The sequence below is a fragment of the Musca autumnalis genome, unplaced genomic scaffold (genome assembly GCF_047663935.1).
Source record: "Musca autumnalis isolate F117 unplaced genomic scaffold, ASM4766393v1 scaffold_2, whole genome shotgun sequence".
In the NCBI taxonomy this organism is placed as follows: domain Eukaryota; kingdom Metazoa; phylum Arthropoda; class Insecta; order Diptera; family Muscidae; genus Musca; species Musca autumnalis.
This window is the reverse complement of record NW_027411755.1, coordinates 15,825,529-15,836,537: the sequence shown is the minus strand read 5'-3', so window position 1 is coordinate 15,836,537 and position 11,009 is coordinate 15,825,529. Positions and strand designations below refer to the sequence as shown.

The window sequence follows — 11,009 nt, the reverse complement described above, 5'->3', positions numbered from 1 at the left end:
TGTTGTTGGTTTTACTTCAATAGAATTCTATACAAATACACGGAAAAAATTGGACTTGTTATGATTTTTATAAATTGCTGTCTCTCGTTTTCTCCTATAGATAGGTAAGTAAGTAAGTATATAATTCGTATAGTAGAAATTTGTTAATAATTAATTAAGTATTGTTTTTTTAAAGACTTGACTCTTTTTTACTTCTTTTAAATTGAATTACAAAAAAACGGAAACTTAAAAAAATTGCTTTAAAAGAGGTTTGTAGCGTTTTTAGTTTAGAGTTGTCTTTTGTTTTGAAAATATGTTTTGGTTTTTTTTTGTTTTTAGAAAAATGAGGTTATATCAGTTTTCCGTTTATATAATTTTAGCAAAAAAAGAAAGTTAATGACAATTTTAAGATTTTGAATGTGTTTATAATTTTTTTTTTTTTGCTTTTAAAGATGGTCTTTCTAAAAACTAACGGAAGATTTTTTTCTATACGGCAATCTTGCTTTCAATTCAGTTTTCTTTTTTTTACAAAATTTGAAAATATAATGATAAAGCGTTTTTACAAATATTTTTTTAAGCAAATTTTTCCTTAAGTACTTGATTTCTAATTGGTTTTTAAGTTCGTATGTGTGTGTTAGGATAAGTTAAACTTGTTGTTTTTTCTGGTTTTTGTTTTTAAGCTTAAAAATTATCACAAAAAAATTTTAAGACAATTTTATCTTGTTGTTGGTTTTTTTAGAAAAAAATTATTTCAAAAAATATTCACTTTTCCGTTTTTTGTTTTTCTCTTCTTTACAATTAAGATCCCTGTTCTATGTTTTTGTAATGTGGTTGTTGTTGTTGTTTTTATTGATGAGGAGGATTAAAGGATAATTACACGACGCAAAGGAGTGATGGATTTTCGTTGGCGTTTTCGTTTTCTTTTTTGCTTTGAAAACTGCTGCTGCTTCTGCTGATATGGATTTAAATAATGTTGTGGATTTTCTTATCCTCTTTTTCTTTTGCTGTAGTTGAGTTTTCTACGTATCTTCCAAATACGTTAGTTATCTATACTTTTTCCCTCAGATGATGGATGTTGTCCTTCTTTTATGTTTGATGTTGTTTTTTTTCTTATAGTTTTCCTTCTTAAACTTGCAGTTTCTTCGTCTGACTTTTAAACGCCTTCGCGAACGTTTTGATTTCCTTTTCAAACCTTCGCTACGGACTTTTTCCCCCTGGAAAAAAAAAAAAAAAAAAACAAAAAGGAGAGAGGAAAATTAGTAACACAAATTAGAATAAAATTCATTAATTAAAAATTGTTCAACTGCAGAAGAAGGCGAGTAAAATGGAGCTATACAAAAACCCCGGGACTAAATCCACCAAATGTTCTTAAATATCTGCTTAACTGACAGTGAGGTGAAAAATTTTTATGATGTTCTTGTGGCAAGTCGCTTCTAATCAGTTTAGTGTCCGCCCGAATTCGTACTATTGAATATTAGACATGGTGATACCACACGGTGACATCTAGCGTCGTATAGTTAAATCCCTTTATTATTTTGTGCAATGGTGTTAGTCTTGGCTAACTTTAGCGTTGGCATTTTGCCCAATAGAGGTTGTTATTTTTCTCTAGAGCTAATTTCAGCAAACAATTGATTTTAATTTAATTGTTAGCGGATTTGAACACCGCCACAAAATAATTTGACTACCATATTGAAATTTAATCCTTCATATAAAGCTTCATGGTCCCCATTTTTCAATGTCTGAGGATCCTTTTTGAGGGAATTCGAATCCTTTCTAGTTAAATACACTGAATAAAAACTTTCTCTCTAACATTAGAAGTTGTTTCAAGTTGCTTCTAATCATCTTTGTGTCCGCTTGAATTCATACTAAGGAATATTGGGCAGTGTAATGTTACACAGTGACATCTAGCGTTGTATAGTTAAACTCATTTATTAATTTGTTCAATGGTGTGAGTCTTGGCTAACTTTAGCTTTGGCATTTTGCCCAATAGAGGGTGTTATTTGTCTCCAGAGCTAATTTCACCAGACAATTGATTTTAATTTAATTGTTGGCGGGTTTGAACGCCGCCACAAATTAAATCGACTGCCATAATGAAATGTATTCCTTCACATAAAGCTTCATAGTCCCCATTTTTTAATGTATGAGGATGATCCTTTTTTGGGGAATTCGAATCCTTTCTAGTTAAATACACTGAATAAAAACTTTCTCGCTAACATTAGAAGTTTGTTTTAGGTTATCACAACTTGAACCTAAAAATTATAGGTTCCATTTTAAATGCTCGACACTTTATATCAAAACTCTTAACAATTCAGAGGAAAATTGTGGTCACTTACTTCTATTGTCCACACGAATTCGGGCCGAGTCATTAGTCATTTAAGAAACTGCAAAATAGTGAAAGTCTTGGCTAACGTTAGTGATGTCATTTTGCCCAGTAGAGGGCGTTCGATCTTTCATAGGTATAATTCACAACTTTTGTTTATTTCTAGAACTTTATTTTTCAGCCGATTAGACTCTGCCACAACGAATTTTTTTTGTATTTCATAATTCGACTCCAATGCTTAGAATTTACCCTTGGTATTTTGAGGATATTGGGTGACGTTGGGGATGAAAGATACCAAGGAACGGTCCTGACCGGCTTTAACATGGCAAAGTCCAGGATTTATCTTGGTCCCTTTTTCGTCTCAAGTGGACACTGACCTCCCCGGGGTGTCACCTGGGGTAGCTGCCTTTAACACCCGTTAAAGGTAGTGAGCTAAAATGTGCCGCGCGTTCACCCATAAGAACGTTAAAAAATTGGGTATGGGCGCAGGGTTAGTAACCCTCCCCTAGAAAAAAACAAAAGAAAGGAAAAGAAAAACAAACCCCTCTAAAGTTGACGACCCTCGCAAACGTTTTAAGGACCATGATCTGCGAATCTGCACCTTGAATGTTCGCACTCTTTATAGAGAAGGTGCAGTTTACGCATTGGCAGATGTACTTGAAGAGTACAAGTACCGACAGGAAATACGATGGAACGGGAAAGGCGTCACAACAACACCTTAAGGTGACGCACTGTATTATAGCTGCCATGACGTAAAGCATGAGTTTGGTTGCGGATTTGTAGTTGGTCGGAGGTTAAAACACCTGGTCTCCAAATTCACACCAGTGAATGAAAGACATGCTACAATTCGAATAAAAGCAAAATTCTTCAACATCAGCTTTATTTGCGCTCATGCTCCCACTGAAGAAAAAGACGAACAGACCAAAGATATATTTTATGAGCGCTTAGAAGAAACATATGACCGTTGCCCTGCCCATGACATTAAAATTATACTAGGCGATTTTAATGCCAAAATTGGATAGGAGAATATCTTTGGCCCAACAGTCGGGAAATTCAGTCTCCACAGTGAAACATTTGACAATGGTATGAGGCTGATAGACTTTGCAGCTGCAAGAAACATGGTAGTTAGTAGTACCAGATTTAAGCATCTCGATATTCATAAGGGCACCTGGCTATCGCCAGATCAAAGAACAAGAAATCAAATTGGATCACGTTGTGAGAGATGGAAGACATTCATAGATCGTGTTGGATGTGCGTTCGTTCCGAGGAGCAAACATTGATTCGGACCACTACCTTGTTGCAGCAAAGGTACGCACCCGGTTAAACGTAGCAAACAAAGTACGAACAGACACAACACGAAAGTTAGACATCGGTAAGCTGCAATCACAACAGATAGCCACAGCATATTCCACTCAACTAGCCCAATTGCTTAATCAAAACACTCCTCATCCCGATAACATGTCAGAGCAATGGCGAATCATTGCCCAGTCCATGCAAACAGCCGCAAAATCCATACTTGGATACCAGAGACCTCCACCAAGGAATCCATGGTATGATCAGGAGTGTCGTGCTGCCACCGAAGAGGAAAATGCGGCATATGGGGCTACTTTACAATCCGTAGCAACGCGTAGCGCACGAGAGAGATGTCGGGAGAAAAGGAGAGAGGAGAAACGTCTTTTCCGCAGGAAAAAGAGAGAGATGGAAAAAAGGGAGTGTGAAAAAATAGAGATGTACAGGAGCCAGAATGAAGTCTGAAAATTCTACCAAAGAGTCAAGCATCAAACTGATGGCTTTGGTACAGGCACATCCTCCTGTAGAGACCAGCAAGGTAATTTGGTAACTGATACAGATAATGTACTCAGGATACGGAAAGAACATTTTTCAAAACTGTTGGTATCCAATAGCAGCGAAGACGACGAAGATACCACAGATCCAATCCCAGAAGATGGTATTGAATGTATACCACCCGGCCAAGATGAGGTAAAGACAGCAATAAACCGGCTGAAGAATAATAAGGCAGCAGGAGCTGATGGCCTACCAGCCGCGCTGTTTAAAACCGGAGGCGACACGCTGATAAGGTGTATTCATCAGCTAGTTAGCATCATCTGGCAGGAAGAACGAGTACCCGACGATTGGAACCTGTGTATCCTGTGCCCCGTCCACAAGAAGGGAGATAAGACTGTATGCTCTAACTATAGGGGCATAAGTCTACTCCCGATTGCCTACAAGATCGTGTCAGGGATATTGTGCGAACGACTAAAGCCTATGGTCAACAAGATAATTGGGCCATACCAATGCGGGTTTAGACCTGACAAGTCCACCATTGACCAGATATTTACCCTGCGGCAAATCCTGGAGAAGACCCAAGAGATGCAGATCGACACCTACCACCTTTTTGTCGATTATAAAGCAGCCTTCGACAGCCCGCTGCGTTCGAAGGTATTCCAAGCCATGTCTGAATTTGGTATCCCCACAAAGCTCTTCCGGCTTTGTAAAATGACTTTAACTGACACGAGATCCTTAGTTAAAATAGGAAAGAACCTCTTCAAAGAGTTTTATGCCAAAAGAGGTTTCAGACAAGGAGACAGCCTTTCGTGTGATCTCTTCAACATCCTGCTGGAAAAGGTTATACGAGAGGCAAACGTCAAAAGAAGTGGCACAATCTACACCAATAGCCACATGTTACTTGCTTATGCTGATGATATAGACATCATGGGCCGATCAGTAAAATAAGTAACTGATATCTTTATGAAGGTCGAAGGAGAATCTGCTAAAGTGGGTCTGGCGGAAAACGGCGAGAAGACTAAGGTGATGGTGTCGACGCGCAATGCGACCATTGAGCTCGGACCAACTGTGGAAGTTGTTTACTATAATATTGAGGTAGTAAACGACTTCGTCTACCTCGGCACCTCCGTAAACACAACAAACGACATCAGTTGTGAAATAAAAAGAATTGTATTGGCCAACAGATGCTACTTTGGTTTAAGTAAGCAGTTTAAAAACAAAGCCACATCTCGTCAAACAAAAATAACGCTCTCCAGAGTGCGAAACAACAAATAGAGAGAAATGGAGATCTTTTCTTAGTTCGGCCTATGGAACAAATGTTCTGTAATGGGCCAGCTAAGTAAGTATTTTGAGGATGTCTGAGGATCCTTTTGATGATTTTTTATAGAATTAAAACCTTTCTAGTTAAATGCACTAGGGTGCCACCGTGGTGCAATGGTATGCACGCCCGCCTTGCATGCAGAAGGTCGCGGGTTCGATTCCCCGGCCAGGCAACATCAAACATTTTTCAACGGTGGCAAAATACCCCTCAGTAATGTTGGCGACATTTTCTGAGTATTTCAGCCTTGAAAAACTTCTCCACAAGTGGTGTCTTGAGACACGCCGTTCGGACTCGGCGATAAACAGTAGGTCCCATATCATTGAGAAGATATTAATCGGGGTGCACTCATTGATATGACAGAAGTCTCCCTTGTCCCTTCTGGGATGTTTGTGGAACAATTATTATTATTATAGCCATACACTAGCTTTTAAGGCATAGGTACATAAGCCGCTCGGCTTTCTTGCTTAATTCATTTCTGGTAAAAGACCAAAGACCAAGTTCGACCTAATTGAAATGTGGTTCTGACATTTCTTTATTTCTTTACCAGAAATGAATTAAGCAAGAAAGCCGAGCGGCTTATGTACCCATGCAAGTTTTGATGTTACCTGACCGGGGAGTGGAAACCACGACCTTCAGCATGCAAGGCGGGAGTGCATACCATTGCACAACGGTGGCAATGACTATAATTTCAGTATAATTACATTTTTCTCTAGGACAGGAGCAAATTGAAGTAAGTATAGCTGACATAATTCGAAAACGCCATCTTCCAGGACAGATTGAAAAAATGAGCAATAAATTGTATGTCCTAGATGACAATAAATTGCTGAAATTTATTCTACTAAAATTAGCAAAGACCCCCTTTCGAACTACTGGGTGACGAAGTTCAAAGACATACACTGGTAAAGATTGGACATCATGCACAATATTCAGCATATTCAAATCCAAACAATTGAAATCTGGAGGTTTCGAAGACTTCAAACAGCGAAAATTTTAACTATGGGATTAGCAAAGACTATTACCAATAGTATGATCGCTTATATCCGGATAACGGATTTGCAAATAAAGAAGAAGATTACCAATAGTATTTTTACTATGCGATCACAGATGTCACACTATTACCTGATTAAATTTAGTTCTCCTATCGAATTTTAAATTTGTTGGACCTTGGGGATAGAGACACTATGAAGATATACCGAAACCAATTTTTAATTCATTCAATTAATTTAGCAATCGCGACCTAAAAGTACTGTATTGAAAAATTATATCTAGCGAAGTCCCACATATTCTATCAATATGTTACCATCGTTTCGATGTTGTATGTTCAGGTCATCAGCCATAGCAGATGTGAGTGGCTAGGCAATTTAATTTAGAACAGAAAGTTTCAACTTTCCTCCAGAGAAACTCAGCTGAAACGTTGTATAGTCTAATTGCCCGTCGTAAACACCTACAAAGAATAACAACACATCAATGTTTGAAACGCCACCTACTGGGTATACCGAATACGAATTGATACGAAGAATGATATATATATATATATATATATATATATATATATATATATATATATATATATATATATATATATATATATATAACAGAATAATACTACTTTTACATTTATGAAGTCCACTCGATTTCAACTGTCAATCCTTTGCGTATACGTAAAATGAAAACTCATCCGAAATCCATTGGATTTTTTTTGATGTTTATGCAATGGAATTGACGGTTGTAAACCAAGCACAAGATGGGATATTTCCATTGCTACTATACATCGGCAGATGGCGTTGGATTATGTTACAATATTGTGACAAAGTTATGCTATAGTTTACATTTATTCTATTGAGTTCTGTTCTGTTTCTGTTATCCACAAGCGTCACCTAGAGTTTAATAGTAAAATTTAACTGCATTATGTATTATGTCCAATCTTTACAGTTGTATGTCTTTGGAACGAACTTTAAATCGAAGGACCAGTGGATCTATACACGACAAAAATTATTAAATCATAGCATTATTTAAATGCTTAGGATAGGAATAGGGTGATTGACATGTAAAGTTGCTCCACTGGAAGAGAGGCCTTATAAATATTTGCATTTGTCCTGAATACGGAAAATGAGCATAAATCAGAGGAAATTGATAGAAAAAGTATGGTTTCAAAGAAAAGGTCGCTAGAATTATCGGCATATCCATTCTTCGAGAATGTAGGTCATTGTGATCTTCATCCTCAGAGCCGGAGTTTTACCATAGATATAGTAAAACATTGGTGCTCGCGCCTTCACGCTACCGTAAATGCAAAATTCTCTTAAGTGTTGTTAATCCAACAACACATCGACGTTTGTTTTAATATTTGAATTAATTCATCTTAGAATCTTTTTTTTAGAATTACTATTATGTTTAACAAATTTTACATTTTTAATTATAACTCATGAAAAACGAAAATATAGACTTCTCTTAAATACAATTCTGAGCAGCAGTAGACAGGGGACCTTATAAGGTCTTCTTTAGTAGACATAAGTCTTTTTAAGGTCTTCTATAGTACACAGAAGACCTTTAAGGTCTTCCCTAGTAGAAAAGACCTTCTAAGAAAATCTCTAGTAGACAGGAGACCTTTTTAAGGTATTCTCTAGTAGACAGGAGACCTTGTAAGGTCTTCTTTAGCAGACAGAAGTCTTTTTAAGGTCTTCTATAGTACACATAAGACCTTTAAATGTCTTCTTTAGTAGACAGATGATCTTTTATGATCTTCCCTAGTAGAAAGAAGACCTTTTAAGGTCTTCTATAGTAGACAGAAGTCCTTTTGAGGTATTATCTAGTTGACAGAAGACCTTTTAAGGTCTTCAATAGTAGACAGAAGACCTTTTAAGGTCTTCAATAGTAGACAGAAGACCTTAAAAGGTCTTCTTTATTACACAGAAGACCTTTTCAGATATTCTCTAGCAGACGGGAGACCTTATAAGGTCTTTTTTAGTAGACAGAAGTCTTTTTAAGGTCTTCTATAGTACACAGAAGACCTTTTAAGGTCTTCCCTAGTAGACAGAAGATCTTTTAAGAAAATCTATAGTAGATAGAAGACCTTTTAAGGTCTTCTCTAGCAGACAGGAGACCTTTTTAAGGTATTCTCTAGTAGACAGAAGACCTTTTGAAGGTATTCTCTAGTAGACAGGAGACCTTGTAAGGTCTTCTTTAGTTGACAGAAGTCTTTTTAAGGTCTTCTATAGTACACAGAAGACCTTTAAATGTCTTCTTTAGTACACGGAAGACCTTTTATGGTCTTTCCTAGTAGACAGAAGACCTGTTAAAGTGTTCTCTAGTAGACAAAAATGCTTTTAAGATCTTATTTAGTACTCAGATGACCTTTTAAGGTATTTTCTGGTGGTCATCAGACTTTACGGTCTTCTTTAGCACACAAAAAAACTGTAGGGTCCTCCCTGGTAGACAGAAGACCTATAAGGTTTTCTATAGTAGACAGAAAACCGTTTAACATCTTCTCTAGAAGACAGAAGACCTTTTAAGGTATTTTCTAGTTGACAGAAGATGTTTTAAGGTCTTCTTTAGTACGCAGAAGACCTTTTAAGAACTTCTATAGTAGATAGAAGACTTTTTAAAGTCTTTCCTATTAGACAGAAGTTATTTTAAGGTATATTTGAATTTATTCATCTTAGAATTTTTTTAGAGTTACTATTATGTTTAACAAATTTTACATTTTTAATGATAACTCATGAAAAACGAAAATATAGACTTCTCTTAAATACAATTCTGAGCAGCCCTGTAATAAAACTCTGAAGATACCCTCCAAATTCGACACCGTCAAAATTCTTCTAATTAAAACCAAAAAAGTTTAGATTGGACCAATTGAAATTACTTCTTTATAACTCCAACAATTTAGTCTCTCACTACGTCCACTGATTTTGCTTTGGTGTAGTTGATAGACTGTTCTGATTTCTAGGTCCACCATCCTTTCTAAGAGTTTCAAAGAAAAGAAAAATCAATTATCGGCCTTTAGTCTTTAGAAAGTGAAAGACTTGGATTTCCAATATCCGTAATGAAGGTAACCAGGGACGTACGCAGGGGGGGGGGGGCACTGGGGGCCCGGGCCCCCCCCGAAATGGTTTGGTCGACTGCAATTTTTTGAGCTACTTTAACAAATTATTACGTTTTTTTCTCTAAAATAATTTTTATTTTTGGAATTTTGAAAAGAAAACTTCTAAAGGTTATGTACTAAAAATGTAGTTTATGAACAAGTTGTCTAAGAAATATTTAAAAATTTTTTGTTTGAATACTCTTTTTGAGAAAAACTTCCAGTAAAATCTGAATTACTTCTATATTTCATGTAATTTCATAATCAAATAATAAAGGCTCGAGGAATTTTGTAATGAATATAAAGGTCTTGAGGCTTTAAAATCATTCTGTATTCAAAAAATGACGAGTTTAGTATTGTGCGGATTGGAAGTGCATGAAAAGACATGTTTACTGGACAAAATGTTCGATATATCAAGTGTTTTCCGTGGAGTATATCTCTAAAACCAATTAGAAAATTGTTTTACTACCTTAATTTTTTTATTATTTATTTAATGGAGAAAAATTTATTGTTGTGCTAGTATCTGCTATAAGTAGCATACCCACCAGAATTTTTTTCCTATCATTAACGAAGTTGTAGCTGAAAGCAACCGTAAACGAAATTAATGCTCAATCATTGGTTAAATGGCATTAAAATCTGCTGTAATTTCGGCGTTTAGGCTAACGATAAAAATGTACCTCATCGAAATAATGGCCTTTGACTTCTTATATGTTCCCAGCAAAATCTTCGATGCCAAGGATGCTATTGAATCATGGGTGCAAGTGATCTGGCGTGTCATCTTTTTAGCATTTTCACTCATGAATTTTATATGAGCGTGACCACCATAAGATGACATTCATTTTCGGATCTTAAGATGACATTCATTGTCGGATCCTAAGCATGTCATTTTGACCAATGCTTTGACATGTCATTTACACCTACCCTTTGGCATGACATTATCATGTCTTGTTTGGAAAATGGAAAATTCTGTATTTAAATATGATTTTCATGACAAATCAAACTCTTTATTAACTCAAACTAATTCATGAAATAACTAGAACTAATTTATCAGCATAAAGTTTACACCCAAAATTTCAATTTTTACGCCGCTGCACCGCAACAGAGTTTACTTCGTCCACTCTCAGACACTGTTTTTGTTTCAAAAGGAATGACTTCCAAAATTAGGTCCACTTCCAAAATGGACTATTATTTTAGGTATCTTCTCCACAAAAGAGCAAAACTTTTGCGCTCTTATTGAAGTCAAATTTATGAGCTCAACATAAGCATTTATTCGCAACGCCCACAATTGTGAAGTTTTATACCCAAATGTTTCGATATTTTTGTCGGAAAGTTTATACGTTCAAAAAAGGCCATGAAATTCTGAAACTCGCTGACTACACAATTTTTAAGACAGATTTTGGTTATGAAGCCCGTATTCGATCTGTCTATAGATTAAAGTCTCAACTCACACAGGCTGAGGTTATATCTATGTCGGCAAACCCGACTGATACTTTTTAACTTGTTTTCGAGAAAACAAAAGTTATGAATTT

At 36.1% G+C, this 11,009-nt stretch overlaps 1 protein-coding gene across 1 annotated transcript in view; it reads right to left on the bottom strand.

Annotated features, from left to right (window-relative positions):
* Positions 1–161: 161 nt before the first annotated feature.
* LOC141393764 (uncharacterized) overlaps positions 162–11,009 on the bottom strand; it is a 54,116-nt gene continuing 43,268 nt past the window's right edge. The window contains exon 3 of the mRNA XM_073967216.1: positions 162–1,193. The gene's annotated coding sequence lies outside the window, so the exon portion shown is untranslated. The remainder of the gene's footprint in view (positions 1,194–11,009) is intronic.